Genomic DNA, 26,948 nt, shown 5'->3' with positions numbered 1-26,948 from the left:
CTGCTGCATTTGTATTGTAATCAAGATTAATGCCTTCTCGCACAATCAAAAGTTATGACAGCGGCCTCTTTCTAGTTTATATAAAGAAATGTATGCAAGGCGGCGCCTTGAAGTTTCCTCCCGCGGTGCGAGTAACCAGCGAAATGAACAAGAGATGGCAGCGCCGGCGCTTGCGTCGCGCTAGTGGATATCTCTGGCGCCCGCAACGCTATCGGTGATGCTCGGCCGTTTCTCAGCCAGCGGAGTCGGGCCAAAGCCACCTAGAAAAAAATGTAAGGCCTCCGCACGCCGGTGTGACGTCACGCTAGTCGGATGGGCCGGACAGTCGACGCCGTCGGCGTCTCCGCGCCTAGGTTGGTTGCGCTTGCAGTGTGTCTCTTTGCGCGTCGCGGATACTATGGCATGAGAAAATTAGTGCTGTCCTAAAAGTGACAGCAACCTATAAATTCAGATGCTTCGTTTGCGAAGCAAGACACGTATAGCTTGCGCAAAAAATAAGGGGGAGCCGCTGGTTCACCGCAGCCAACACCACCATAGAAAGCAGCATTCTTTCATACCTTCCTTAGATTACTTGATTGGCAACATTTTTGTTTTTTGCGTGTATCGCAACACGACCTGCCTTATTGTGCTTGTGATGTTTGGTCGGGACTAAGACAAGCAAACTGCATGCTGCTTAGTCACTCAACTTTAGACGGAACGAAAGAAAGAGGAAAACTGCATATTGAAGACACAGAATATACTTTATTCACAAATTATAAGAACTGCATTCAGAAACAAACATTTTAAATCTTCCATATACAATTATCATTCTCACTCTTGCATTGCGTAAAACAGTCCTCGCTAGGCACACATTTAAATATCGAGGTTAATTTTATTGTGAAAATTTTATCATTATAGGGTCACGCACAACTAATTCTCAAATAGAATAAGCTTCCGTCTTTGTTGTACCATTTCTTGTGGTTATTTTATTTCCACCCGCCTTGTTTGCAGGCCTTATTGGTCTTCATAAAATACTGAGATAATGGTGAAAAGTAAGTAAAAAACGAGAGGCCTACTCTCAGTCCTAAAGGAAAATATGCAATTAATGGATTGCGGTAGCATGGAGTAAACAGACAGCACAATGCACTCAAATAACATTTGAATTGGCCAAAATGCAGGGTTTAAATGTTGATAATGTAGGCAAATAAGTCCTAGCTACGCCACAGGTTTCTTTTTACAAGGGTTCGGTCAACACAAACATACGTAGATGTTCAACAAAACAGAGCTTCATGAATAAAAAATAAATAATGAGAAACATCTCAGGCCTTCAAGGTCTGCAATTTTCGGTCGTTCTTGGCGTTGCGTAATTTGTCGTTTTCTGTGCGGCACAAGTTGTTCAGCAGTGTATTCGCTGCAGCACTTACAACATGCCCCATTACCTCCTGTGCAGGATGACCGAAATCACACACATCGACATCCTCAAAGTCATGAAGGGTAGCGAACACAAGGTCGACAAGAGTATATTTCTGCCTAGGAAGGCTGAAAAATCGTACGGCATATTCTGCTGTCCTGAGCTTGTCCAATATAATTTCAGTAAAGAGTACAGCAACTGCTCGTGGGAACTTCAGGCCACCCCTTGTCATCTTCGTGATTAATGCATTCTCAGGGTCATCTAGATCGACGTCTTGCATCACAAGGCTTTCACTGCAAGATGCGCATGTCAGCTTTTTTTAGAGCTGCATGGGCACAATAGCCGGCAACATAGGTTAGTGCCGGTAGCCTTGACGTTTTTTTCTCAATGTCGGAGTCGGTCACAGTGACTTGAAACTGGCCGTTTCCTGAATGTACACTTGTCTCCAACGTGTTCGCGCTCGGTGGCAGTAGAATGTCCAAATCTGGCAGGTCCAGAACCTTCTGCAAACGCAATTTGTTTTCAGATTCATATATCTGCCTTATAGACACGTGGTAATTGGCACCACACAATTGCCGGTACTTTCCAAAGCGATCCTCTAAGCTATCAGTTTGAAATTTGCCCAAAAGAACATACTCGAAATGAAGCTCTTTGAGACAGTATATGGCAAGTTCGTGCAAGGCATGGGTAGTGTGGCTGAAAGCTATGTGCGTTTCACGTGTCAAGCGGCCATTGTCATGTTCGAGGCTTCTCCAGTAATCAAGCCATTGAACTATTCTCTCTGAGAATTCTAGTTGAGGACATGACGATGAAACTATTGGACCTTGCAATTGATCTCGCAACCGCTGTCCTTTTCTTGGCGTCTTGACGTTAACAATGTTCCACCAAGTCAAAATGGTGTCGACATATTGAGAGGTTTCCTTTGCATGCTGGAACGTTGCAACACTGAAAGCAGCAACAGTAGATGAGTTAAAAATCTTTAGGGCCAGTTTAACATTCTGCCGTTCCATGTTTGAGGGGTTCAGTGCCTTCAAAGTGAGCGTTGGTGCTAGCTTCAAGAGCTCATGCTTTTCAGCTTCGTGCAGCTGGCATAATACCTTGAAAGATGCTGTAAGTATCTTTGGTTCAGCCTCATCACTCTTCGGTTCAGGAAAGTACATGCATTTGCCAATGTTTCTTTGATTCAGCCAGTTATTTCTTATACACTTTAGTATGTGAACTGGGTCCACCACAAAAAACAGGGGTCGTGATGGGTCAGCAGGATGCTGGTAAACAATGCTGACACTTGCCGGCTTAGCGAAGTAGGACATGACTTTTCTGTTTATGGAGTTATTGTCCGAGATCACTGCGATTATTCTAAAACCAGATGCCTCTAGATCAAGAACAATCTTCCGAAGGAAGTCGTGCAGCGCCTTAGCATCGATTTGTGCCACAGGAAGGATGTGTACAACATCCTTGTTTGAAGAAAGCAGGCTCTGTATCATAAATACGTGGGCAGTTTTTGCTGCAGTCGATGAATTTACCGCAGCACCAGTAACCAACCCAGCCATATAATAAAAAAAATGATTGAAGGTGAATCTCATCAATCATTAACGTTACAGTCTTTTCATGCTCTTTATATGTGCTTACAATACGCTTTGCATAGGAAAGAAAGCTACATTCTTGCTGCTCCGTTTCAGGGCGTACATCGTACGATGAACACAGTCTTCTGATCGTATCAGGATGCGGCATCTTAAGCTTCATCGAACTTCTCAGGAATCTATATGCATGAGGTGAAATTGTGAACAAAAGGCTAGCAAAAACCAATAAATCGGGGGGATATCGGCCAGCATCATTCAAAACAAGATCAACTTGACTCTTCAAGAATTTAAGCACTTCAAAATGCCATTCTTGCAACTCGCATGCGAAATGTTTTCCACTTACTTCCTCTAGCAATGTCGAAACCAATGTCAGTAGATTACGGGCCTTTTCAGAACGCTCAGTGCTGATATCCGTACGTGTCTGTTCGATCATGTGTAACACACTTTTCAAATCTCTCAAGTCGCACAGCTTTTCAGGAACTAAAACATCACCACACTTCCTCACACCCGTTTCACCAAAAAATACTTCGACGCGCAGGTCTGTGGACACGATCACCGAAGTACGGACTGCAGGAGCAGATTGAAGTGACAAGTCCAAAAAGAAAACCTTGGAGCCCTTGTTCAAAACTGTCCAGAAGTCCGAACACTGAAAGCTTGGCAAGGCCTTCAGCAAGTCCGCAAAGCTACCAACCAGATTTTTGGCGTCCTCTTCTGCTTGGGTTTGCTGAGAAAGCATTATTGCTTTTTGCAAATATGTGGCTTCCAAGCGCGCTCTTTTGGCAGCCGGCGCTTCTCGAACGCACACTTGCGGACGCGATAAACAGGCAGGGCAATTGGGAAACAAGCTCGGAACTGCAGTTTTCTTCAAACGAATGTTTTTCATGGCAACTTCGACCACTTTTCCTGTCTTGACGTCCGTGTAAGATGTCGTCTTCAAGTAATCCGATGGCAAGAAATGCTTTTCACAGAGCTGAAATAAAAAAAAAACAAGCCGTTACAGGTATGAAGCTCGACGAAAATGTTGAATTTACAAGCGCGTCGACAGGTGCAGAGACCCATCTATTGTGCACGCGTGCACGAATGCATTGCGCACTATGCTGACGAAACCTATTCGTCTGGAAACCCAGAATAAAAATAGAGAGAAGAAATACTTACCACTGTGTACTTCGTTGGCGAGAAGTCCTTCCGAGGAACTGCTCTCGTCCATGCTTCCCGAGTGGCTCGGTCAGATGGGAACTTGTGCACTCGGACACTTTGTCCTCCGTCATAATTGGACTTGCAGTTTGGTGCGCAACAACAGCCAGGCATCGTTGCGCTTCTGTGTACGACGAACCACGCACAATCGAAGAAAAGCAATCTCGTTTACGGTGCAGCATGCCCCACCAAAGCCGACAAGCAAATGCTCCACGCGTTGCCACTCTAGCGTTGCAGCCACGGAGAAAATTTGTTTTCAGAACGCGCGCCGCGTTCTAGAAACGCAGCGCTCCCCCATCCACCGCTACCATCCGACTCTCGTGACGTATTGACAAGGGAGAGGAGGTCATGCGGAGGCCTTACATTTTTTTCTAGGCGGCTTTGGTCGGGCCAGAGTCCTTCCATGTTCCTTCCATGTTTTTTCTGGTCACGAAACTGCCGCCTCAGTTTCATATAGCGCCAGCGCCCGCCGCTAGAGGCGCAACCGTGCATGAGAGGGCATGCGAACGCCGCTACCGCTGTGGTTGTGTGTGGGGCAGCCTCGGTATTCTAGCTTTCTCAACTTCCTCAACGATCGCTTTACTCTCACGTAACTATTTTTAACATTGAATATGATTAAATTACTGCCTGAACGTGTCTTGGGCGATGATATGAGCGCACGGGACGAAAAAAAAAAAAGCCGCTCATAACATGGAGCTTGCGGCGGTCTCAGACCGAAACAAAAAAAAATCTGGAATTTTAAGAGCCAGAACCGCGATACGATTATGAGGCACGCCGTAATGGGGGACTCGGGATTAGTTTTGACCACCTGGGATCCTTTAAAATGCACCTAAATTTAAATAAACGGGTGTTTTGCATTTCGCCCCTGTCGAAATGCGTCCGCCGTACACGGCCGGGCGGTCTCGGTCCGGATTGCTTCGTCATCACCGTTCGCCTCAACGCTTCGGTGGGCTCCGCTTTTTAATATTTGCCTTAAATTAAACACCGCGCATTCGCAACAAAACGCCAGTGGTCCCACTTATCACCAGATGAGTAAGCGCCAATTCTCCGTTGCGCATGGCGCCAGATTGTTCGCCGAGCACAGCTGTTCAGTTTCTGTTAAACAGTGGCAGAGAAGGACTCTGTGGGCAGTATCTTATAACGAGATCAAAAGAATGAAATTGCTATTGCAAAGGGCTGCTACCGTAGAATACTTAATGACAAAGAAAAGGGAACTGAGCTGCTCCATGCGCTTAAGATTTCTTGCGAAGCGATGCCATTTCTGAATAAGATTTAGGTAGAATTAATGCAAGACGAACTTCGCTACTAAATGTCTTCGGTGCGGCTTTTAACAACAGATTAAGGCGAACCTGAAGTGTTAGGACCTGCACAGTTGAATCTAGCTGTAATTAGGCAATTGCCTTAGCAAGCAGTCGTTCAGAAGCGTCAGTAAGCCCAGCACTTATCCACGCTGCTCGTGGTTTCGACGCAGAAACGACGAGACTAGGTATTTTGGTTCTTAATTCGCAACTATTTACTATATGTTAAAATGTTGCAATCACCGGTCCTGATATTCTTATCATAGTCGAAAAATGAAAAAAAAACACCTTTAAAATTCGATTAAGAAAAGAAATAAAACGTGTTGGTGCAAAAACAAAATACAAGCACGATCATTTATTTATCATGTAAAATAAGCGGAGGGAAATACAGATAGCACAGAGGCGTCCGGTCATAAATGGTCCACCATTCACAATGCAAGAAGTTTGTTAAAAGCATGACATAATACGCATAAATAAATAAGATCAAACGTGAGAGGTATGCATTGGGAGGCAGGAAACAAACACCAGCAAACGAATGGCAATAAGTACAGAATGCATAGTCGATTGTTTCTATAAACAAGCAAGTGTAAAGCATAAGCATTTCATAACACACGGCTAAAGAACTCTCAAACGAACACAAGTAGCCACATCACAAATACAGCATTTTTTTTTAAATGGCTTGTTAGAGATACCACCTTTCTACTTCTTCAGCTGTTACTTAAACATGCAAACAAAACTTGCTCAGCAAATCACAATACAAATGTAGCTAACGGTGTGCTGATAACCTTCTTACTCATAGCAGCTTATAGACTTAAAAGTACGTGCAATTGAAGAATTGTAGCCCACCAATAGCCAAGACTAAAGGACAATGGAAAATAAAACAATGCATATTATTCTGTTTTAACACTTGCATTTAAAGGAATTCTAATGCTATACCTTTATAGATGGTCGGGGTAAGGGCGCTATTGCTGTGAACTACTCTATCCTGGTATAACACAAATTGAGGTTGCAACAAAGCATAAAGCAAATGTGTTTTGTCATCAATGCCCTGATCAGATCTCACAACACCCTTATTCTCCTTCATCATCAGCATTGCAATTTTTTGTAAGTGGTCACCTTTACACGATAATCGTGATACCTACTGCGTCCCTTTAACTGGTACCGCTTCAACTGGTTGGTTTCCTACCACCCCCTGCTGGACATGAAGCTCGCCCCTTTGCTGTGACGATGTCCGAGGCGTCAAAGTGTTTCGCGCACACACGTGTATACTTCGATTCGAAATTAAAACCGCCACTTCCCTGCCGCGGTATGGGCCGCTTCCATTTCTCGCGCTGCTCCTTGTTATTAGGTAAACAGAACAACGACACCTTTTCGGTCGTGCCCTTGTTGCCAGAACGGCACCCAGGCACGCAACACGTGTTCGGCATCGTTGTCCCACCCCGCCACTTCAACCAAACAGCCCAACACTCGAAAAATAGCGCAGCACATGCACATAACGCACCCGATCACTCAGCTTGCCTCGCACTGCGCGCGCGTTTCGGTACGCGAACGATGCCCTCTGTGGCACAGTGGCGCCGCGTCGCGGCACCTTTGGGCAGTATATGAACCTCTCCCATAGCGTGACAGCGGAGTTTCGTGACCAGAAAAACATGGAAGGGCTCTGGTCGGGCTGAGTCACTTGCGTTTCACGAGATAGCGATAACGTGGCCTAGAAGTGATATGAAGTGCTGTGCCACACGTGTCAAACATGATTCGTTCTTTTTATGTTACGTCATAGGCAAGCAGCCTATATATATAGTTCGCTGTCACTGAAATAAAACAGTGCGGTACGTGCTCTTGGATCGTCTCCGTTACTCTGCCACCCGCTACAATAGTGGCGACGAGGATGACCACCCCGCGGAGCCCCCGCCACGAATAGCGGCGTCTTGGTAGCGCTGGGAGTCCTGCTGGGTACTGAAAGTAATCGAGTCTACGGAGCATCGGCGGTCATGGCCCTGGCTACGAACCTCGGTACACCATGTTTCGACGAACATCAAGATAAGTGGGATATTTACTTGACTCGACTGGGGGCATTTTTTGAAGCAAATGATATTAAGACGGATGATGAGAAAAGGGCGCTCTTGGTTTCGACACTGTCAACGAAGGCGGTAGGCGTTCTTGCTGGACACTGCGCCCCCCAGAAAGTAAATGGCCTGAGTTACAAGGACGCACTTACCCTTCTAAATAACCACTATGCGCCGAAGACTAATGAGGTTGCCGCAAGTTACAAGTTCTTTACAAGGGATCAGGCTGCAAGCGAATCTGTCCGGGACTATGTTGTCGAGCTACGCAAGCTTGCGGATAATTGTCACTTCGGCACTAGTTTGGACCGTATGTTACGGGACCGCATTGTTTGTGGCATCCGAAATCGGGCGGTGCAGCAGACGCTGCTTGAAAAAACTGAGCTCACACTTGCCCAAGCTGAAACGATTGCCATAGCGGCAGAGAGCCGCACTGGAAGTAAGCGCCATGACTAGACCTGATAATGAGGCAGCGGTGTGCACTGTAGCGAGTAAATCGCGCCGATATCAGACCTTCACCAAAGATAAGCAAAGCCATACTGAGTGCGCACGCTGCGGAAACTACGATCACGAAGCAAGCGACTGTCCGCACGAAAAGGAGCAGTGTTTTCGCTGTCGGAAGACTGGTCATTTCGCAAGAAAATGCCGCTCCCAGTCGGGCCTCCGGGCTGGTCGTAGGCGCGATGGCGTTGCTAACGCAGTTCATTATGAGAGCGCCGTGTCCGAAACGGAGGAAGGCGATATTTCATCAGTCTTCACATTGCAGGAATCACGGGAAAAGAAATCTTTGCTCCAGGCGTTCCGCAGAGTTATCCGCTGGGGTGGCGTGCCCTTGAACATGATTATTGACACGGGATCACCGTTTTCTATCATTCCGCAGGAGGTGTATCTAAAGCACCATCTGACTTGGCCACGCATATCGAAATGCAAACGCACGCTCAGCTGTTACTTGGGCAAGCTACCCATTGTCGGTGAACTGCACCTTGAAGCCCATTTTGCGGGGAAGACTGTACCTGCCACATTGACAGTTACAGGCTGCTCGGGTCCCAGCCTTTGCGGAAGGGACTTAATCCAAGCGTTGTCGCTTTTGCCGCACGGTAGTGGGGTACGTCGATAGCCTAGGAGCACTCGCGCTAGTTTTGTTTCGAGATCGTTCACCATCGAGTGCTTAAGGCCATCCTTTATTGTTCGGACCGCACGCTCTGCCAGACCATTAGATTGTGGGTGGTACGGTGCACTACGTAGATGAGTTATGTTGTTGACAGTCATGAACTGGGAAAACTGCTGACTTGCAAACTGAGGTCCGTTATCTGATACAACTGTTTGCGGCAAGCCAAAACGCGCAAACAATTCTCGAAGCCGCGCGATTGTGACTTCTGTGGTCGCCGACTTGACGGGAAGTGCCTCAATCCATTTAGTATGCGAGTCGACGACTATCAGCAGCATGCGTCCCTCTATTGGTCCGGCGTAATCAATGTGAAGCCTTGACCATTTGGTTCCCGTTTCTCGCCAACAGATAGGAACCTGTCGATGGGGCATTGACTGAGCTTGTACACATGAGATGCACGAACGTGCAAGGCTTTCGATCTCACCATCCAACCCAGGCCACCAGAACAGCGTCCGAGCCAGTCTTTTCATCGCAGATGCACCCTGGTGTGACCGATGTAGCTCAGCGAGCATGGAGACTCGTGCTTTGTGGGGTACGACGATGCGATGACCCCAGTAGAGCAGGCCTTCTGCGCTTGACAGTTCCAGTCTTCTGCAAAAATAAGGTTGAAGGTGATTTTGACACGGTGACAAGCGTTTAGGCCATCCATTCAGTACAAAGTGCTGCACAACGCTAAGGTTTTCATCGCCGTTCGTCAGCGCCCGTATGGCATCCGCTGGAACGAACGAGCTGTCAAGGGTCTCTGAAGACAACACGTATTCTGGTAAGGTGCCCGATCGACAAACGTCTGTTATCTGCACGGGCAAGCGGCTGAGTGCGTCCGCGGTGGCGTTTTCCGTGGCGGCCTTGTACTCTGTGCGGTAGCTATATTGGCTTAGAAACAGAGCCCATCTCTGAATACGTGCCGACGCCATTGGGGGCACAGGTCGATCTTCTCGTAGAAGTCCCACCAGGGGTTGGTGGTCGGTGACCAATACAAACTCGCGGCCCAGCAGGCAGTCTCGGAACTTGGTTACTCCGAATACCAGTGCGAGCGCTTCCTTCTCGAGCTGAGAATAATTCTTTTCGGCGTGTGTTAACGTGCGTGAACGGAAGGCAATGGGCTTATCCACTTTTCCAATTCGGTGCGAGATTACGGCACCTAAACGCGAAGGTGACGCATCGCATTCCAAACGCACTGGTTGGCTGGGATCGAAATACGTCAGAACAGGCGAACTCAGAAGTGTTTGTTTAGCCTTGCGATACGAATTTTCCTGCGCCGTTCCCCAGTGCCATTTACGCTCTTTTTTCAAGCAGAAGATGCAACGGGGCCAGCATCGTTGACATGTGTGGCAAGAACCGGTGATAAGTCAACAGACCCAAAAAACGAGCGCAGTTCGCTCGCATTCGTAGGCCGTGGCGAGTCGCGTATTGCTGCCAGGTTCTTTTCAAGCGGATGCAAGCCGTCTTTGTCAATGCGATAGCCCAGGTAGACCATTGAGTCTTTGCGAAAATGGCATTTTTCGGCCTTCAGCTTGATACCATTTTCTTGAAGCCTCAAAACTAGTGCGAGTGCTCCTAGGCTATCGACGTACCCCACTACCGTGCGGCAAGTCTCCTTCAGAGGTGCTGCTGAACTACCAAATTCGTTCGCGCTTGGATACTTGCGTCCCGTCTTTACCTCGAACTTGCTCGCAGCCTCCCAGGTTCCAGTCCGGCGACCAGGTGTGGGTGCGCACCTTTGGCCAAGGGAAGCGTTGGCGTCTAGGCATCGTCAAGAGCACAGAGGGTTCACGCCTTGTAACGGTCGACACTCCAGGTGGCCTAGCCAGACGTCACTTCGACCAAATTTTCCGTCGCGTGCCTGCGTCACCCGGACCCCAAAAGCGGAGGCTCCCGACTCGCTTCAACCCAGCCCGGACAACAAGACTCGTCCCACGTCAACGCCAGAAGGCCGGTGCAGCCTGGCCACTCCAGAAGCAACTGGCGCTGCGCCTGTTCCTTCGACAACACCTCCAACGTCCCTCCCAGCCGACCAGGCTCTCTGTCCCCCAAGTCCGCCGGTCTTACGGAGGTCTACCCGACAACGAAGACCCGTGCAAAGACTTCAGTTTTAAAAGAAAGGGAGAAGTGATATGAAGTGCTGTGCCACACGTGTCAAACATGATTCGTTCTTTTTATGTTACGTCATAGGCAAGCAGCCTATATATATAGTTCGCTGTCACTGAAATAAAACAGTGCGGTGCGTGCTCTTGGATCGTCTCCGTTACTCTGCCACCCGCTACAACAAGAACCACCACTGATAGGTAGCGTATGTTTTCTCAAGCAAGAAAACAAACGCGTTGGCGCCAACATGCGATGACTCATTCCTCCATTTTCCGGGGGGCACGCATCCTGGCTATTGAAGCAGACGACGGAAGCGAGAAGCGTTTTCGACGGAATAATCATACGCTTTGAGATAGCTGCTTTATTTTTACTGCCGAGGAAAACTGTTTTGCTTTACCGATAACGCTACATTCAGTGCCTTCATTTCAGTTTCTTAGGCAAAACGTCAAGTTGGCGTCACGTTACGTAAGAAAAACGGGGCCACCAGCGCCATTTTGTTTGCGTCGCGCCTACGTCACGCATCGAAGAAAATGGCGGAATGTCCAGAGTAGCGCCCATGGTTAGCGTGTGCATCTCCCAAATGCAAGACGTTGCGAATACATGGGCTCGCATTCCGGTGGTTTGTTTGTGAAGACCGCCTTCTGTGCCCTCTGGTGACGGCGAAGCTCATAATGAGGCGGCAGCCTGACGACAACGGTCGCCGTCAGCGTAACAGAATAAGCTGGCGTGAAAGGTCACACATAAAGCCGAAAGTATGTTCAGAGGAAATACAGTATGCTCCTGTCGACAAAAAAGAAAAAAAGTGATGAATAACGAGTGTTATTGTTGAGCGAGGCTACCGTAGCGAGGCCGTAGACCGATGAAGTCACCAAAGACAGGACCACGCTCCTATCCCGGTGATCAGCGGAAATGAACGTCGACAGCATGTCAACTAGCGTGTAATTGATGCTTCATTAAGGTCGTTGCGTGTTTGCGTTGTGTTTAGCATGAGCGAGTAGTCTAAGAGATGACAATGGAGAGAAAGCGGTGAGCGAGGTCCGCGAAAAGTGCTTGAGAATAGCCATATTGAACGTCAATGCCGTGTTGAAGAAAGCCTGCGACTTCAGTTGCTCAGGTCGCCAGAAATGTTTGTGTTAGCATACCGTTGGGCGTATTTGGTAACCACAGCGATAGACACACTTTGCGGAAATACACATAGGAAAAGAGGCCAGCGAGTTGGACGGCCTTTTCGAGCTCTAGCATAGTTCGAAAAATGAATGTGGCGAAGTATGACGTACAAAATAGTACATATGCCAACCCAAATGAATCAGCGTTCACACTTGCGCTTGTTCATAGTGGCCTGCCACCTGGACACCATGGAGTAGCGATGACAGTTGCGGCGATGACAAGCACGGAGTGCTTCTGACGGTTACCCTAGCTTCTTTACTCCGTAGCACCAAAAAGAAAAAAAAGGAAAAGAAAAAAAAGAACTGTGTCAAAAGCCCAGAATCAATCATAGACAGTGGCGACTAAACGCTCTTAGGATGATAAGTCATTTCCAGGCGACGAGCGGCTACGCTTCATCAAGAACACTGATAACACCGGCGGGATAAGCATTGTGGCGAAGTTCAATGTGCTGGGATAGCTTTTATTTTATTTTTGTTTTGTTGACGTCATCGCAGGAAGTTTGAAAAGTTTAAGGTGAGTAAGCCGCGTGGTGGCTCTCACGCGAACTAAACTCTCGTGTCCCGAAAAGCTGGGGCGGAATTTTATAACGGTTCGGAAAACGAACCGTTCACTTCACCGCTTACTTCACTAAATGTGCCACTCCCAAGCCGGTTGTGGAAGAAGGGGAGGACGCGACCAATAGATGAGAGGGCGCAACCTCAGAAGTGTACGTCATTATATGACGAGCTAATCGAGGAATTGCAGAATGTTTCTGCTTGCCGAATAAATGTAAAATATAAATTAAATATTATGCGCCAAGTTCTGATGTATAAACGTGTGGTGCCGGGCGTTTACGCAATGCAGAGGTAATTTATTAATGTCATTCTTTTGCATTCTCAGCCGACAGGCGGTATCGCAAGCGTAAATGAGTTGGCAGAGCGCAGCGCTATGTCGTCTGCTACCAGGAGCTCGCACGATGCACGCAACAGGATCGCACTGCCAGCACTTTTTACGTAGCGAGCGCGACAAAACCATGAACTGGTTCTTAGGGACACCTTTACTAGCCGACTATATAATCTTCCTTCTTTTTTCGCCCTTCGTCATCGGCTCGGACATGACTCACTCGCCACCGCGCTGCCGCAATCCCTGCCATCTGCCCCACGGCGCGTCGCGTGATAGAAGTAATGCAACTTGAAATCGAACATTACGATATACGGGCCCTGCATTGCCTGCGCAAAGTAAAATCGAAGAGCGCGGTGCTGACGGTGCGCGCTGCGCCGTGAAATTCAGGAACAAAGTGCGGCACTCCCTAACTAGAGAAAAAAAGACAGCCTAATAAGAAACCTCCATAATATCTTCCCGTCTTGAGTGTATAGTTTCACCAGCCGAACGAAGGAAGCGCTGGATCAGCCTAGGTTGAACCCTTCTGATTGCTGAACGGCGATCCATAGATTTCTTTCTCTATGGGCGATCTCTGCGAGATGTTCACGCTGGCGATAGCACCCCAGGCGGCAGGTCAGCTTGGGCCAACGTTGGATACGTATTGGCAATTCCTGGCCCAGTGATGGCCTAAGGTTAACAGCGTGGCTCCAATATCGACTGTTCCATTCTGATTACTTGCCCAATGATGGCCTAAGGTTAACAGCGTTTCCAATATTGTCTGTTCCATTCTGATTGCTTGTCCAATGATGGCCTAAAATTAACAGCGTAGTTCCAATATTGAATGTACCACTGTGATAGAGATCCAAGGCTGGCCCTGTTTGCACATGCAACAAACAATATTAGCAGTGCCATTCAAAAAGGCGGGAAATATTGGACCGACATTCGTGTGGATTTGCCAACATGAATTACTAAGCTAGCTTTCTTGGAACAACACAGGGCTTGAAGTAAGCAAATGTGTTAAGCTTAAGTGACGTTTAAAAATGTCAATACAAACTTGAAATATGGAGTTTTACTTGCCTAAACCACGATGTAATTATGAGGCGCGTCGTAGGGGGCTAGTGAGGGGCACGTAGGATTTGTACTAAGCACCTGTGGTTCCTCCATGTCAACTCCATGCATGGTACACGGCCGTTTTTGCACTTCGCCTTCACCGAAATGCGCCCCCTAAAGAGAAAAGCCAATGCACTAATAGCAAGCAGGGGAAGTCGCGTAACGGGCAAACTAGCCGCTGCTTTATTGATCGTGCATGGGAACATGAGCTTTGCATAAGAAACAATGGTATTGCGCATTTGCCGGCGCATTGTATATTTTGCATGTACGCTCCGCGGCTTTGGACGATCAGGATTCTGAGGAGAACCGAGAATTACAGTGCCACAGAGCTGATGGAACCGTTTTATATTGCATTGAGATGGAGCGCATATGTATTAGTGAAACTTTGTTTAGCATGTATGGCATGTTGCAGTGACATAATCATCAGCCTCCTATTCCAACATATTTGTTTGTTCATGCATATGTAGTAAGCTCCTTGTATGGATACCCTTGACAGAAATAAAAATTAGTTGAAAGTTTGTGCTTGTCCGTGTCAACACCCTCTCGTCTTTGCCTGTCTTTGGCACGGCGCATTCCCGATTTTTTTTTTTCGGCCTAACTTTCCGTCCTTCAGCACCCATCTGCCTCTCCTCCACGCACCCACGTGAGCCTGGTCAATGCTATCAATCAAGCGCTCAGACAGCTACAAGATGCTGTGTCGAATTGGCTGCTCTGGCAGGCACGGGGGAACGCGGCGACGCCACTACTGTCCTCCTTGTCTCCCTCCGTCACTGCAGCCCAAAGAACGCGGTCGGGCTAGGTCCAGCGGGGGAAAGTGTGGCGTTTACGCCGTTCTCTTCATTCACCCTTTCCTTTTACCCTTTCCTTCTATGGCTAGCACACCGACTGGGCGCAACACCACCTGAGTGCTTGCAGCATTGTGGTGGTGGTACAAACTTTATTTAGTGAAGGCCAAAAAAATGGAAAGAAAATTAAGATGCCGCCGTTCCGTGGGTGGCCTTCAGGCTGCCGGCCATGGCCACAAGATCATGTCTGGCGGCGACTTCCGCTGCCCAGATCGTTAACCGTAGCTGGACATCCGGCTCCGAGCTGACCAAAGCAGCCTCCCACAGCTGCGGACTAGATACATGCCAAGAGGCAGGGAGAGAGTGAATAGAGAATATAATCATAGTCTGCTCGTGGGTGTCTGCAGAGCGTGCATTCGTGTGAGAAGGCACTGGGGTGAATAAGGGCAATTCGGGCAGGAGAGCTAGAGGAAAGTGTGGTCCTGTAAATGGCGCCACGTGCTCTGCCGAAGCTTAGACAGGGATTTGTGAGGGGGCGGGAGGGTGTAGATGAGCCATACGTAAAAATACTGGAAGATATCTATAGCGGCTCCACAGCCACCGTAGTCCTCCACAAAGAAAGCAACAAAATCCCTATAAAGAAAGGCGTCAGACAGGGAGATACGATATCTCCAATGCTATTCACAGCATGTTTACAGGAGGTATTCAGAGGCCTGGAGTGGGAAGAATTGGGCATAAAAGTTGATGGAGAATACCTTAGCAACTTGCGATTCGCTGATGATATTGCCTTGCTTAGTAACTCAGGAGACCAATTGCAATGCATGCTCACTGACCTGGAGAGGCGAAGCAGAAGGGTGGGTCTGAAAATTAATCTGCAGAAAACTAAAGTATTGTTTAACAGTCTCGGAAGAGAACAGCAGTTTACGATAGGTAGCGAAGCACTGGAAGTGGTAAGAGAATACATCTACTTAAGGCAGGTAGTGACTACGGATCCGGATCATGAGACTGAAATAGCCAGAAGAATAAGAATGGGTTGGGGTGCGTTTGGCAGGCATTCTCAAATCATGAACAGCAGGTTGCCACTATCCCTCAAAAGGAAAGTGTATAACAGCTGTGTGTTACCAGTACTCACATATGCGGCAGAAACCTGGAGGCTTACGAAAAGGGTTCTACTCAAATTGAGGACGACGCAACGAGCTATGGAAAGAAGAATGATAGGTGTAACGTTAAGGGATAAGAAAAGAGCAGATTGGGTGAGGCAACAAACGCGGGTAAACGACATCTTAGTTGAAATCAAGAAAAAGAAATGGGCATATGGGCCGGACATGTAATGAGGAGGGAGGATAACCGATGGTCACTAAGGGTTACGGACTGGATTTCAAGGGAAGGGAAGCGTAGCAGGGGGCGGCAGAAAGTTAGGTGGGCGGATGACATTAAGACGTTTGCAGGGACAACATGGCCACAATTAGTACATGACCGGGGTAGTTGGAGAAGTATGGGAGAGGCCTTTGCCCTGCAGTGGGCGTAACTAGGCTGATGATGATGATGATGATGATGATGATGATGATGATGGGAGGGATAGGCGAGAGTTGCAGTAATGAAGGGTGATGTCATGGAATATGAGGAGGGAGTCACGCGTGTCCATCCAGGAGTGGAGGGGGCCAGCTCGGTCTGTCATCTCGCGAGCGATGGAATTTGCCGCCTCGTTGCCAGGGTGCCCCGCGTGAGCCGGAACCCAGAGGAGTTGGATACGACGAGAAGGGGGAGGGGAGTGCTCAAGGATGCTGAGTGTTTTTCTCGAATAAACCTCAGTTGTTAGTTTGCACCTGTCCTGTCTTCTTACATGTGATTGTCTAGAAAGCGCAACCAATGTTTCCAATTACAATGAACCAACTTGCCCAACAATGCATTCTGCTAAACATCTATTTTTGTTGTTTTGCTAGTTGGTTCACACTGCAGCCATTATGGTTCGATATGAGAGCCCTAGGCTCTCGAAATGCCTGGCGTGAAGTAAGTTTCTGCCAGTTGGCTTTAATGTGATGAGCATTGACTGAAGCCAGGCACTACTAGCTGACTGACACCATTACAATGGGAAAATCAAGTTAAAAAACCCACTTCAAGAGCTCAAAGTATGTGTCATACTCAGCAACTGCTTAGCTGCAGCTAAGAATGAGACTTCGCTATTTTCCAGCGTATGTGAACAAATAAGGTTTATTTCCCCCTTCTTGAAATTTGGCCTTGAAATCTTTGAATTGTCCTTGTATTTTGAGTCGAATGTTCTGTACAAACCCTGCCTGACGGGTTATCGCCTCCAGTGAATAAAATCGGCATTACCAAACGTGAAATTTTCATTCAAGGACCCCTCACCAGGTTGGGTCATTTTAAACAGACAAGCACAGCGCATACTTTATTCACTGACAATCATGTCACCAAAGTATTACATTGCTGCTAAAACAGTTGAAATTTCAAACCAAATATCACACGTCTTCCCTTTTCAAGGAAGTGCTGCTTCCAGCCATAGGCTCAAGGTAACATGCATAAATGCTGTGACGTAAATTGCAGTACTATCAACGTCGCTCACCATGACACATTACATGGGTAAATCAGTAAATCGTCCAATGCAGAACGTGCATTGGTGCCACTGGAAATGCGCCGCTCAACAAAACTAGAAGAAAAAAAGAAAAGAAGGTGGGGTTCGTCATATGAAGCCGATGCAGTCCCTCAGCTCCATTATATGGGAGAATGCAGGGAAGGAACGTCGTTTGTGGATGCTACCCAAGGCAGAGCGAGAGAGTGTCTCTGTTGGCAGTTGCGCTTGCCTCCTGGCAGTATGGTAACGGGGCATTCGATTTCTTCTACCTCGCCGAATAATAAACTGACTTTAAAAATTATTTCGGTAAAATAAAACTAATATGGTGTTCATTCAGTCTATAACCAAAAATTGCAATGGGGCCGGGTACCCTTTAAGAAGCACGACAGTGTGGTGACGTCAAAAGTGTGCAAAAGGACACTCAAGTGTCCCTCACTCAGTCACGCTCTTAGCTGTTCATATCACATTCGTATTAAAGCTAAACATCATTTCTTTAAAAAGAAACTCAGTAGCCTAATTTGTAAAAATACTCATTCGTATATAACAGACAATCATTTATTTACTAAAAGGCATTGTCTACATGGCACGTGAACTCTCATTTCTTCTCAATGGTACTGCAGGATATGTTGATATCGCATAGTGCCAGAGGATACTTTTTAGGTTTACCAAGCCACACTTTTTTTCATATGTGTAATATGGTATCATATCCACTCAGTAGAATTTGGAAGACTCCATCTGAAGCCGCAAAAATCACTGCAAAATAGAGCAAATAAACGTTTTTCATCATCGTCGTCACCATCAGTAGAATTAGCACAGGCCCATTCTGCTTTTACGGCGATTCAGGTACTTGGCTGCACTCATAAGGCATTGTATGGCATCGGAACTGGCAGCACCATCTCTTTCATGCTCTGCAGTCGAATCTGTAAACGGTCTATACTACACAATTGGCCACAACTGCATATTTGTAAGCTCATTTTGTCATTTGTTTTTATTACATAAGAGGGAAAGCAACAATTTTTTCCAGCTTCATCTTCATGGGAATGCATAGAACAGCACTCATACTGGGGGAACTACAGAATGGTTTCAGACTAGGCCAACGCTTAGAGGATAATATACAGTAGAACCTTGTTGATATGATCCCGTCACGTACGGTTTCCCAGTGCTAATGTTCGCAATCAAGAACACAAAAAAATGACCCAATAGAGTTACGGTTAGTTTTTAACAGTTCATACGTTCCCAGAAAACATAATCTTTCAGCACCAACGTTCAGTAGATCGCCATACTGCGATTGTATGATACGTTTTCTGGCCGCTAGATCCCATGTAAACAAAAAAGCCACAAGGCGCGCACGATCGAGAAAAGTAGCTACCCACAGCAGCTTTCCCGCAATACTCACCTGTGCTTACGTGAAAATGCTGGAGCGCAGCAAGTTACATCTTCCAGTACCAGCAGATATCTTCCTGGGTCGTCGCACACCGTATTCACAGTTATCACCATCAACAGTATTGCGATAAGCATCTTCACTCATCTGTTTCACTGTGCATGTTGCCGTAATGCCGTTAAAAGCATACTGCACGCTTTTAATTTTTAATAGGCGGTAACCCAAACATGCCGCCATTCCCTGTTGCATGCCGCACATAAGGGCATCATGTATCGCTCTGGTCGCATTCTAGGCATTGTATTTCGGTGTTGCCCATTAGCTCAATTACATTTATACTTCCCTCCCAGTCTTATAACACTATGCAATAGCAAAATTACAATAAGCATCTCGGGTCGTTTGAGCCCTAGTAGCTTGACACGCTTGGCTGTCCCTGTCTTGTGCCACAACGATTCGCGCTGAGCGGGCACGTCAAAACTTCCTGCCAAAATGCCCCACTCGAAGAAGCTGCTGACTCAGGCCGAATTCGAGGAGTACAAATGTAAGTGTACCAAACCCGTCAAAATAACATGTCTCGGGTCGCTCGAGCCCCAACAGGTCGGCTCGTAGTGGCGTCCCATCTCATCTCGTGCTGTAACAATTTGTGCAACGCTTCGCATTACGTAGATGTCAACTACAGTTTAGTCTATCAATTTTTTTAGGCACTTCCGAACACACATTTTCTCGGTTAGTATGTTTTTTTTTCCCTAAATATATGCAGGAGGTTCTATTGCATTTATACTGACGCAATCCATAGAAATTTCAATAGGTTAGAATAGACCATAATGGATAGCATTTCTAAATATTAAGGGAGCTTGTGACAACATAGACAGGGAATCGCTATGGTATATTCTCATACATGAGGGCAAAGACGATGATTTCTTGGAGCTGTTGAGAAAAGTATATAGGGACAAACAAGTAGACATTGTATTGGAAGGCCGGAGGTGGAATGAAGTAGTAGAATTTCACCAAGCACTGAAGCAAGGCTGTCCTCTGTCTCCATTATTGTTCACACTTAATGTTAAGGGCATAGAAAAACGACTGGAAAACAGTGACTTGGGTTTTGATCTATCTTGCATCTGTAATGGTCAAATTGTGCAACACAAGGTCCCTGGGCTGATGTATGCAGCCGACATAGTGCTACTAGCAAACCATGCAAGGGATACACAGAGACTTGCGAATATCAGTGCTAACACAGCAGCAAATCTAGGCCTTAAGTTTAGCACAGAGAAATCTGGAATTATTATCTTTTATGAAGAGGCAAGTAATGATGCGGTATCAATTCAACAAGAAGTCATATCCATTGTCAAGCAATATAAATAACTGGGTTTCTACATAAGCGAAGGAAATACCTACGCAAGTGTCCACCGAGATAATCTAAAGTGAAAGGGAAACGGAATGCAGCAATAATGAATGTAGAGGACTTTGTGGCTGTAATAAACATGAGGTGGTGCAAGGCATTTGGAAAAGTGTAATGGTTCCAGCAGTAACGTTAACCAATGCAATTCTGTGCTATAAAATCAGAAATCTTGTCGGCGTTGATGATTAACCAGAGGGCAGTAGGCCGACTGGCTTTGGGGTCCCACGATGAAGCCACAAATGAGGCAGTGCAAGGTGACATGGGTGGGGCTTCTTATCTCTTCTTCTTCTTAGAAGAGACTGAGCCATTTCTCAGTCTCTCCTCATAAGATGCATTACTTTCTGCTTCCCTAACCTCGAAAGATGCACATCTTTTTGCACCGTTTCATTTGTAGTTTTTCCATGGGTTCCTAATGCTAATCAACCTATAGCTCTTTGGTTTGCATCGAGGCCTGACTGTATTTGTGACCTCTCACCCTACGTAGGTGGTGCCTTCATAGACGACGGCAGTTTTGTAGTGATCCAGCAAGCACAGAGTGTATGGTCTAATTGATACATGTAGTCTCAGTTACATAACTTCATCACTTCAGCTTCAAGTGACAAAAAGCACTTGATTCTATGCAACAAAGATTCCATCGGAAAAAAATTCCCAGGCCCTCGGTAAGGACTGTTCTATAATAAATGCTGGCATACTAACATGGTGCACCCTTTAATTAGAGTGGACCATATTGTACATCTTGATCCCCAAGTACTAAAATTACTGATAGCTAACATTGTTGTTTTACAATAAGACTAGACTCTTGAGCAAGTGCAGCAGCTGGTTTTCTTGCAGAGAATTTGTAAGCATGAAAAGTTTCTGATATTCGACTCAATATTCAGATATATATATATATATATATATATATATATATATATATATATATATATATATATATATATATATATATATATATATATATATATATTCGGTTTGCTATCTACTACTCGCACACCTCTAGGGATAAACAGAATTACTCTTTGTCAAGTATAAACAAAGCAGCATGCTATTACTGTAGCTGCATTGTACATCTGTCATACAGACCTGGGTCATGCAGGCAGCACTACAACCTGGTCTCTGAAATATAAATGTATGGTCACAATTCACGATCAATACATAATTCTGGAAGCTGCAAAATTGTGCTGTGATGTGGCTCACAGCTCAAATTATGCAGGATTTAGGTGGATGTTGAGCATTTCCATTCTTCACTCACTGTGGCCTATATTAGTCTATTAGTCTAGTTCCTGTCATTGAGAGATGTCACATGCCCACATCTGTGTAAATGTGAAGAACCGTCATGTGCTTGCTGAGGGCATGCCAATATTTGACAGGGGGTGTATTGAAAAGCAGTTGCCTTCTTTTTTTTGCGCACGCGTGTGTGTGTGTGTGTGTGTCATGCTTAAAAATAAAAAAAATATCTCTTTACTAATTCTCTTCTTTTTGATCTTTTCCAGAGGTAGCTGTGGAACAAAGATCCGTTCCAGAGGAAGTCTTTGGTGACCTTAAGAAATAGACAAACTTACTTCACTTCAGATAATTATAGTTAATCAGAGCTGTCAGCAAAAATAAAATAATTTTACTCTATGCACACTATTTATTATTCAACTTTGTAGCTCTGTTTGCTGTTAACTGTGGGCACGCTTGACTTTCACACGACCCCTGTTTTTTTTCCATATGGCTCTCATGTCTCCTGTTATCCGGCTTCTCTGTGTAGCTAAGCTCCAGTGGCAGTCGGTGTGCTTGCAGCATATTACGAGAGATGGCGCCACTGTTGCGCTGACCTGGCAGACAAGAGCCTGCAAGCACCGTTATGAAGTTATAAATGAAGGAAGGAAAAGGAGAAGCAGAAGGCAGGGATGGTTAACCAGAATAATGTCCAGTTGGCTACCCTACACTGACGGAATCGGAAAGGGAAAACAAAGATGACAGGGAGAGAGAGGAGGGAAGGAAAGAAGGAAATTAGCGGTGAGTCTAATAGTGATTGCACTAATAGTCACAGACATGCACACAAGCCCGTCGTCCTCAAGAAGTACAAAAGTGCCTTCACCGCTTTATGGGCCGGCAAGCGATGAGGCGGTGTCCCAACAGCACCTGCACAGAAAGCGGCCGATTGTCCAGTTTTTTGGGAGCGTTAACAAGTTCTTGTCTTTCTGGGACATATCGTATACAGTGGCACAGCAGATGGCCGATATTTTCTTCGGTGCCACAGACTTCGCATGCTGCACTGTCAGTCACTCCAAATAATGTAGAGTATGCCTTCGTGAAGGCAACTCCTAACCAAAGGCGACAGAGAAGCGTAGCTTCCCTTCGAGGAAGTCTGAATGGAGGTCGGAGTTGCAGTGAGGGGTTTAATCAATGCAGTCGTGTAAGTCTTAAGTTTGGCGAGTTCCACTTAGTCAGTGAGAGACTGCTTGCCAGGTGTCGAAGCTGCATTGCGGCGTCTGTCCTCGAAAGCAGAATTGGAACGCTGCGCTCTTGATGGTGATGTGCGAGCAGCATTATCGGCGGAATCATCGCCACTGATTCTACAATGGCCAGGTACCCATTGAAAAACAACCTCGTGACCTTTTTGTGGGACGTGATGGTGAAGTTTCACGATTTCGTATGTCAGCTGTTCATGACAACCACGTCGGAGAACTGACTGCGTGCACTGTAATGCCGGTTTTGAGTAAGAGAACACAGTCCATTTTCTCAGTTTTAGAAGAGTTAACAAAAGGTATCCGCTGTCGATCTAGCAAGGCATGGCATATACCTATGCCGAAATATGTACGAAAATTTTTGCTTACTGACAACGTTGCTGACGCCGACACGAGATTTTCTGAGACACAAAGCCCCTAACGCTTTCGCGTTAGAACAGCTGCCTCAGGGAAAGCATTGGATATATTCTTCAGTACTTTGCAACAGATGGAGCAGCGCGGACATGTACGTTAGAATGATAAGTACTGATGTATTAGGATGAGTGTTTGCGGCATATATTTTGGCTGTCTAATGTTAAGATCTAAAAAAGTAAATGCCGTGATTTTGTGACAGTTATTGCTGACATATGTAAAGTCTCATGAAATATGATCTCCGACACAGTGCCCGTGATGGAACTGGCCCCTGGACTACAGGGCTACATTGACATGCGAAATGCTGGTTTAATAACTACCAGTAATGTGAACATGTTTAGCTCTGAAACTTTTGGTATATCGGCGCCGCTGTGCAGTCTTGGGGGCCCCTTTTACCACGCGGATTATATTTCAGCTAATATTTTAAGCAACAATACATTATTACTTCTTTTTTTACGGGTGAGCTTCCTGTAGCGTCTCACCACTGTTCCAAAGTTATCACTTAGCTCTAGACGCGCCGGCATGCAGTGGCGTAGAAACAGAGGGTGCCCGGGGGCCGTGGGCCCCGGTTACATGGGGCCAGTAGGAGGGGGGGGGGGGAGGGGGTCATATACGTCTGAAGACACCCGAAAATTTTCGATATCCTCACCTTCCTCGATTACAGCCGGGGGGGGGGTAGTACTGACAGAAGAGCTAAGGGCCTCGGGTGGGGCTTGCTTAAGCATTTGCTGAACGACTCCAATACGAGGGTTAGTCAGGGGCACGTCCTTGCTAGAGCTGTAGCAGTGGGGTCTGCCTCGGAGGAAGAGCTGGTTGAAAAGCTGGCCAACAAATACCTTCCTGTTGCGGACTCGGATGCTTTTCTGACGGAGCAGGCATACACAGGAGAGGACAACTTTTCCCTAGATGAGGACTTTTTCTGTGGAAGAGGTATGCACGGTTTTGCATAGCCTTAAGAGCAAGTCGGCTCCCGGAGCGGACGGGATTTCGAACAAGCTCTTGAAAAATCTGGACGATAGGTCAATCAAGTACCTTACTGGGGAGGTTAACGCTATGTGGAGAGACGGGGTGGTTCCGGAGCAGTGGAAGACAGATCTCACGGTGCTGATTCCCAAGGCTGGCAAAGTCCCGAGCATCGATAACTTAAGGCCTATTTCGCTCACTTCGTGTGTGGGCAAGGTAGCCGAGCATGCGGTGCTTAATCGGCTTACAAGGTACCTTGAGGAGAACCAGGTCTACCCCCACACTGATTGGTTTTAGGGCCGGGCTGTCGACTCAAGACGCAATGAAGCTCGCCAAGGATCAGGTCATTGATGGAGATGGAAGGGGCGTTAAGGCCATCCTAGGGCTGGACCTGGAGAGGGCTTTTGACAACGTTCGCCACTCTTATATTCTTAAGTACATTTCGGATCTTGGCCTCGGCGCGCGCTTTCATGACTATGTCAGGTCCTTCCTGTCAGGCAGGAAGGCTACCTTGAAGGTTGCGGAGCTGGAGTCAAAGATGTTCAATCTTGGAGACAGGGGCACTCCTCAAGGGGCCATCATCTCGCCCACATTGTTCAATCTGGCCATGGTCGGATTGACCAAGAAGCTCTTGGAGATTGAGGGGATTAGGCACACCATGTATGCAGATGACGTGACCATATGGTGTCCCGGTGGTAGTGAGGGCTATATCGAAAGTGTTCTGCAGGAGGCAGTACATGTAATTGAGAATTATTTGGACCCGACGGGGTTAAGGTGCTCCCCCTCCAAGTCGGAGCTGTTGCTGTACAGTCCCACTAGAAGGGGACGCAAGCCAAGAGGATGGATCCCCGTGGACCAGCTGAGCATTCAGCTTCGTACAAGAAATGGTGATCTCATACCTAGGGTTGATAAGATTAGGGTTCTGGGGATGATTATTGAGTCGAACGGCGCCAACACGCTGACGATCCAGAAGATCATTGCCAAGACAGAAAATGCGGTATGCCTAGTGAAGAGGGTGGCCAACAGGCAGACGGGGTTCAAGGAGGACAGTCTCATTAGACTTATGCACGCATTTGTATTGTGTCACTTCACTTATGTGGCGGCCATGCACAAGTGGAAACGATCGGAGAAGGAGAAGCTTGACACGCAGATTAGGAAGATCACGAAGAAAGTGTTGGGTGTGCCAATGTGCACCAGCACCGACCGACTTCTCCAGCTGGGAATTCATAATACTTTGGATGAGATAGCTGAGGCTCAGGAGAGGACGCAGATGGCGCGTCTCTCTGCGACTAGCACGGGTCGGCAGATTCTGAGAGAGTTAGGGGTTCCTCAGGAGAAGATTTCGCAGCTTCATGTCGGTATTCCCGTGAAGGTCCGTAATCGTTATCATGTCAAGCCTGTTCCCAGGAACATGCATCCGGAGCGAAATGTTGGTAGAAGAAAGGCAAGGGGAGCTTGCCTACTGAGACTCATTCGTGATGAGAATCAGAAGGTTGGCTTCGTCGATGCTTCTTTCAACAAGGAGAGAAAGGTGTTTACCATGGTTGTCGTGGACAATGAGGGCAGTTTCGTTAACGCTGCTACCGTTCGGACTGATAGGCCAGAGGTCGCAGAGCAAGCGGCTATTGCGCTCGCCTTGGTTGACAGGCGCAGGCCTCTTGTATATAGCGATTCAAAGTCGGCCGTTAGGGCCTTTGAGAAGGGCTCGGTGGCTAAGGTTGCTTTTAAAATTATGCAGACATGTGAGATCTCTCAACACTACTTATGTTGGTTCCCTGCTCACCTTGGGATGATCGAGGGAGCCCCTCCGAATCTCAATGAGTCCGCTCATGAGGCAGCGCGAGATCTTACCCTCCGCTCTGCCCCGCGCAACGGCGTGGCGGTACTCCCCGAGAATAGAGACTCCCCTTCCACATACAACGAAATCACGAAGTATTACCTTCTTAATCGCAGAGTTTACAGTTTGCCGCATCCTAAACTAAACAGGGCTCAGGCACTTACATTACGCTTACTACAGACTGGTACTTATCCTTGCCCACGGAGACTGAACATGTTTTATCCAGAGACGTATACAGAGCCTCATTGCCAAGATTGTGGTGCTTTAGCCACTCTCGAACACATGCTCTGGTCTTGCGATAGAATTGAAGACTCGGCGATCAAGGATGCGTCCAGGTGCGAGGCTGCACTTCGCAGCCCGGACCTGGATGAACAATTCTGGGCTGTCCAGCAGGCTCACGATGTGGCCGTGAGGCTTGGCCTTCCGGTCCCGACGTGGGAGCGGCCCGCTTAGTGATGAATTATCACTACTTGCAGGACCAAATAAAGTTTTCCTTCCTTCCTTCCTTCCACCATTGGAAAAGCTATAGCGCCACCGTCGGCGTGACGTGACATGAGGGATCACGTGGACACAGCGGCCACGTCGGCTGCTTCGGAAGCGCCGAAGCGAGCTGAAAACGAGTCCCACCTGGGGGCGAGCGCCACCGCCGGCGTGACGTGACATGAGGGATCACGTGGACACAGCGGCCACGTCGGCTGCTTCGGAAGCGCCGAAGCGAGCTGAAAACGAGTACCACCTGCGCCGCGGTCTGATTAAGTGATGATGCTTTACCGCCTTGGGTGTCTGCTTGACAACATTTGAAAGTACTACTATAAAGGTAGTGGCTGCCTTTGGAGGCGTACAGCATGGTAGGATACCGCTCGGTGCAGCAGTGCTGGACGTACGCAACGGAGCCCGGTGTCAGCCTTATTCACACGTAGCCGCAGGGCAAAGAGCTGCGTGAAGCTTGACTGGCGAAACATAGAACCGGCAGACAGCCATCGGCTACAACTCGGGTATGCAGCAAGCACAGACGCGAGGAACATATCTGCTACGGCGCCGGGACTGCGCGATGTTCGGTGAGTAGCACAAAACATGCACTGAGATAGTGTTCCTGTATATGCTCCCTGGAACACTAGCACTGAGACGCTCGTCCGCGCCCTCTGCCCGGCTAATGTCATGACGGTTTGGCCTATAAACTTGTTGATGCTAGATACTGGCAAGTTCACTGAAACAGGAA

General features: G+C 47.3%; 1 long non-coding RNA gene across 1 annotated transcript; it reads right to left on the bottom strand.

Moving 5' to 3' along the window:
* Positions 1-3,241: 3,241 nt before the first annotated feature.
* Positions 3,242-4,280, bottom strand: LOC135910348 (uncharacterized). Its single transcript, XR_011512106.1, has 2 exons — positions 4,126-4,280; positions 3,242-3,940 (listed from the first exon to the last, which is right to left on the bottom strand). It is a non-coding gene; the product is annotated as an uncharacterized lncRNA (long non-coding RNA).
* Positions 4,281-26,948: the final 22,668 nt, after the last annotated feature.

Source organism: Dermacentor albipictus, chromosome 1 (assembly GCF_038994185.2).
Source record: "Dermacentor albipictus isolate Rhodes 1998 colony chromosome 1, USDA_Dalb.pri_finalv2, whole genome shotgun sequence".
In the NCBI taxonomy this organism is placed as follows: Eukaryota; Metazoa; Arthropoda; class Arachnida; order Ixodida; family Ixodidae; genus Dermacentor; species Dermacentor albipictus.
The sequence above is the reverse complement of the archived record's forward strand: the minus strand, read 5'-3'. Positions and strand labels throughout refer to the sequence as shown.